A 6000-nucleotide genomic window follows, 5' to 3' on the forward strand; every position below is an offset into this window, starting at 1 on the left:
GAGGAGGCAAAATTCAATGCAGAGAATAAAGCATCATGAGACACCTCCCCTGCTCTCCCTCCTGCCCATACAGCACAAGCTATTCCTTTTTAGGACATCTTGGTTTTGTGTTCTATGTATTTGTTTAATTTTGTTCCATTCCTTTCTTTCTTCTGGGTGAAAAATTTTACTTTGGTGAGTAACACTATATAGTATTTAACTGTATTCAACTAACTTCAACTGAGCAGTATCAGCTGCCAGTGACATCTCAGTCTGTAAGATGCAGAAATAGTAATGAAGTGATATAGAACTGAGAGAGTGAGGTAAAAACACTTTTTTATTGAACTTACTAGGGGGGAAAAAAGTATAAAGAGGCAAGAAAAATTAATACACTAAAGGTATAATAAAGGAAGGACTGACCTCTTTTCTCTGGTGATCAGTGAGAGGACTCAAGGAGACAGCATGAAGCTTGAGCCAGAGGTGGTTTAGATTAGATATCAGGAAAAGATTTTTCATCCAGAGAGTGGTCATGTGCTGGAGCAGACTCTCCAGGGTAGTGGTCACAGCACCAAGCCTGGCAGAGTTCAAGAAGCGTTTGGACGATGCTCTCAGGGACGTGGTGTGACTCTTGGGGTGTCCTGTGCAGGGACAGGAGTTGGGTTCAGTTTTCCTGATGGGTCCCTTCCAACTCAGCGTATTCTATTGTTCTATGATTCTATGGCAAGAGGAAATGGTTTCAAGCTGTGCCAGGGGAAGTTGAGATTAAATATTAAGAAAAATTTCTTCACTGAGAGGCTTGTCAAGAATTGGAACAGGCTGCCCAGAGAACTGGTGGAGTCACCAGTCTTGAAGGAATTTAAAAGACATAGATGTGACATTTAGAAACTTGGCTTAGGGATGGAACTCCAGTGCTGATTTAATGGTTTGACTTGATGATCTCAGAAGCCTTTCCCAGCCTAAATGATTCTACGAGTCTATGTGGTGGTATAAAGAACACTGGAATTTGCTGGCTTCCAGCAAATTGGCTCCCTATTGCTTCTGATATTAGTTTATTTTTTGATAACATACTTATTAAAAAATAAAAAGCACCATGCTGAGGCAGAATTCTGAAGAAAGCTGGAAGAATCATAAAGTGCTGCATGGATTTTTGCCACTCAAGTTACATGTGGGTAGCAGGAGACAGTGGGTAGTATGAAGCAATGGGCTTTTCACATTCACATAAATGAATACTGTATCAGAATGTTCATTGGTGGGACCACTGCTCCCATTAAGCAGTACGAATAGTTTCTTGCTGGTTTTGGGCTAAAAGGTTTTATGTAATTAGAGTTGAAATTAGAGATGCCAGACCTAATGTTCTATTGCCTACTTTGGTTTGAGGGCTATAGGAAAATATTCACTTCTGACAGAAATTTGTGCCCACCAATTACTTGTGAAAAGATTTTGATGGAAACCAGAGCCTCAATCTTTCAGTAAAATGTAAAGCAATTAAAAGAAAAAGCAAACCATTATGCTATTAATTTCTCTTAGTTATCTGTGCCATTACTGTACTGTTATTACTGACAATATTCCCTTATTACCAGTATTCAGCCTGACATTTATTTATTTGATCATCCCTGAACATAGCTCTGTCATAAGAATGCTGAAATGTTCAGCATATTATAATGATTATATATCAGTCACGTTATAATGAAATAAGTCATATTATAATGATAAAATTAAGACTCAGACCCCAACTGACCTGTACATTTCTGTACATCTTTTCACAGGTGATCCAAAGTGGTTAGAAAAGACAGAAGGTTACTTTTCTGGGCAAACATTCATAAATTTGCCATTTGCTCTTGAAACAGTTTCTCCTGCTGATGGTTACAGAAATTAGTTAACACACATTGTCATACAAAACTACTGTGATTTAACTGTGCAATGGAGAGTGAAACCTTTTCCTTTCCTTCCACATAAACACCCAGACATATATTAGCTATGGTTGAAACAAACTTGAAAGTGAGGTTAAGTTTCCCAATGCCTCTTTACATTTAGTAATTCAATGAAAAAAAATCTCTATAGTAAGTGAACTAGCACACCTAAAACACCTCTAACCTTCTGGAAGAGCCTATTTCTCTCTGCTTGTAAGGAAGGGAACCTTGGGAAATTACTCTTCATAATTAGGCAGTGTGGGGAATTTAATACGAATTACAAGTCAGCTTACGCGATAATCTAACCACTGACAATAGCACTGGGGCAAGAGTTCTGTCCACCCAACACATTGGGTTTATCCATCTATGAGAGTAGTAGCAGTAGTAATATACTGTATTTAGGTCATAGTGCAGCATTTTTTTACTAGAACTTAGAGTGAGTGACCTATACTGCTATGGTAACAGTGGAAGTACATTTCTCTAGATGTGAGCTGCATCTTCCATTGCTACATCTAGTTACACCTTTACTGGGGGGAAAAAAAAGGTGCAATATTAATTAGCTATATATGTTTGATTATTAGAGTACAACCTTAAGCAATAAGCCAATATACACGAGGCCAATATTTGCCTTAAACCTATATGCTAAATTCAGTAATGAAATTAATTTTGATTATTTTATTTGACCAATTCTTGGAGTTCTTTCCTCCAAAAGCAGCATACTTCTAAAAATTAGTCCTGGAAGGTAGGCTTTGCACAAATCTTTCCACAAGAAAATTTGACCAGCCCTTTTCTCCTCCCAAGGGGTAAGGATATGGGACATAGATACAATCTCATGTTTTGCTGTAGTTCAAGTAAGTCTTTAAAATTGCTGATGTTGATGTACCTTTTCACCTGCAGAGGTACTTCACAGGTTGCAAGTCTTTTGCAGCTTCATACGGTTACAGTGTAATGTGTATATTAATTAATTAATGCAAACATGGCTGTCTAGGAGGTTGCATGAAGAGCTGGGGGCCTCTTAGGCACATCCTGGGGTGAGCACCTTGCAGGTGAAGCAGGCAGTTGAATTCACTAGGTTGTCTTTGGTTTAATTTTTCTGCTTCATCAAACTGATATTCATTGTAATGTGATGCTGGACTTTGCTGAGAACAGTAAACGCTGCCTATGGAGGAAAGAAATCAGATATCTGGGCTGTCTTCCTGCATATGCAGAAGATTTATTGGTTTTATTTTTATTACCAGTATGGTTGCTTGTAGTGAGTTTAATTTTCTATCTAGTACTTTTTTGGCACAGTTCCACTTGCAGAAGTGAAGTGACATATCCATCTATCTTTTTAGTTCCTGGGCGATAAAACTACAAGGAAAAAAGCAAATCTTAAGTTAGTTTTCTGTCATGAATTAGTTCCTGGGTGATACAAGTACAAGAAAAAAAGCAAATATTAAGTTAGCTTTCTGTCATGAACAGAAATAAATCATAACTAAATCTTAACTCTTCCTTCTCCTCCTGCCAAAAGTCCTTTACTTAAACAAACATTTCTTACAGGCTTCCTGCTAGTTTTAAAATAATAATCCAGTTTCTTTTCCCAGTTTTTCAGCTTTTATCTTGAACATCTTTTTACTGTAATGAGGTATACTGGCTGTTTCATAACATATGACTTTACTGTAAAATATTGATTTGGAAAAGAAATACCCAAAGCAACGCTCAAGCTTATGGTAGGCAGATATTCACCCGGTTAGCCATTACTAATCTAAAAGTAGGCTAATCCAAATTAATTTTTGTCTGTACCTATGTGTTTGGACCCAAAGTGGAGTTTGAAATCTGACTTTCCTTTACATTGCTTGTTGCTGTGCAATAATTTAGACATTTGAATGCTTCTCTGAGCTGGCATTCTTAATAGAGTGCATGAGAGTTTGCAGATTCCCATGTTAGTCAAACCGTTAACTCCTGAGATGCCTTTAGAAACCCCACATTTCATAATATTTCCTTTGTTGACTGTCCCAGTGACAGAAACTTTTTAAATAGAAGAGAATGTAAAACTAATACTAAATAATCTTATTCATACACAAGTTTTTCTGTATGTGGAGCTATACTGGCATTTATGAAGAAGAGTAACTCCCAAATATTTATTATGCATCTATCAAAAGCTTTTTAAAAAAGTATTTGCCTTGTGTTGCTACCTTAGCCTTGAGAGCAGATTTCAAATATCTGTACTAAAGTTAATAGTTCTCACACAGTCCTCATTTTGCTGTTGATGTGATAGTGGAAACTACTGTGTCCACTTTGTGAGCTGTACAAAGGCAAGCCAACAACCTCAGCTGATGGCAGAGGAAAGGAAGTGTGTGTTCATGGAGAGGCGAAACTGCCCTGTTGTCTTCAAAGGTACTTGTTCTGAGATGCAAGGCACACTGCCAGGTCCTTGTACAGGAGTTTGGCCATACCTGTGAGGCTGGTAGACAATTCTGAAGACTTTTTCATCTGATACACTTCACACAAAGTAAATTCATTATGAAAGGATTAAGTGTCTTTGATATCATCCCCTTCACAACTGCTGCTTTCCCTGAAGAGGTGCCAGGAAAAGGTTGTTTTTCATAAGGGTATGAAAGGTGTGCAGAGAGTGGTCGCACCCTGTGGACAACATGAATTTTAAAACAGTTGTGACACCAGGATTGCCTTTCTTCCATAAGTTTCTCTAAACCAGACAGAGCTGGTACTCCTCCAAGGAACAAGAGTTAATTTCTGTTGCCTCGTTATTCATGTAATAGGGTTTTTCATTTTTCATGAGGAAGGATATCCTCTTAAATGAGTTTTGAAACTCTGTATTTTACTGAATATGTGCATAAAATATGGTAGGCTGAGAAGAGAATAATCCAAACTTCTAATTTGTATGCTGTGGCATCCACTAAGAGAAACTTGAAAACTAGTTTGCTTTTAACATTTGCTTTGATTTATGACTCGGTGTTACTAAGGATCACACAGAATGCGACCGAGCGGTGCTTAGTTGCTGTCTGGGGTTAAAACATAACAGATCTTAATTAATTCTAGCTTGATCATATCTTCTTTTCTGACTCACATACTGTATCTAAGTTTAGAGTATCTATGACTTGACTGAAGCACTGATGTTGAGAGTACTTTGGTCCAAACCTTTGGCATTTCTTCAGTACATGCAACTAAGGGCTGAGCTGTTGCTAGCACAGAGTTCTGTGAATTGTGGCTGTGAGGATGCTTCACCTCTCCAAATTAAGAATGTCAAAAATTCTTATTACATCTAAGTGAGGTGCAGTATGCCATAAAATTAGATTAGCTATCAGACTAGGTCAGGAACCTTGGACTGAGTCCCTGCCTATGGGACTATTGCTTTGTTTCATTTTTGGAAAGCTTCTCCTCCAAGTAAAACGGCAAATAAAATCAAAGTTGTTTTGCTTAACTATTTTAGTAGAAAACAAAACAAAAACAAGGAAGGTTGCAATTGTGAATTTTTACAGAAAAAATAATCTTTCTGATTAATACTTGATACGAGTAAAGAACAGCCCCCATAATATGTGGCAGACATAATTGGAGAAATGTAAATTATGTACTTATGCACTCCATAACATTATCTACTCTTGGTAATAAATCGGAGGTCTTGGTAATAATTTATGCCAGTTCTCTGTGATATGCAAAGGAGCAATATTCACAGAACTCTGTGTTTCTTTCTTGGATTTTACAAATGATGTAAAAGCTTTGTGAGCAATATTTTTGTCAGCTACTTCCCTTGTGTCTCTGAAATCGTAAATGATCACAGGTTTTTTCCGTGAAGCTACAAAGTTATGTAAACATTTGCAGTGATTCTTACTGGATGTCTGGAACTTGTGCTGTCGAACAAGCCCCTGGTTAGTTGTTTTTTGTTTGTTTGTTTGTTTTTGAACAGCCTTGGAAACATTTTTTTTTTCCCTACCGAATAACAGCAAAATCAGGATATTATTTTTGTTCGCAAACTCCCAAAGAAAGCTTCCAACCTGGAGTGTGGCCAGGATGAAACAGTGTTATCACTAAAGCCCACTTTCTTAAGGCCTTATAAACAGCAGTCCAAAACGAGACCCTTGGAGCTCTCCTGGCCCACAGCAGGCTTTGACCT

This window comes from Cinclus cinclus, chromosome 3 (assembly GCF_963662255.1).
Source record: "Cinclus cinclus chromosome 3, bCinCin1.1, whole genome shotgun sequence".
NCBI classification, from domain to species: domain Eukaryota; kingdom Metazoa; phylum Chordata; class Aves; order Passeriformes; family Cinclidae; genus Cinclus; species Cinclus cinclus.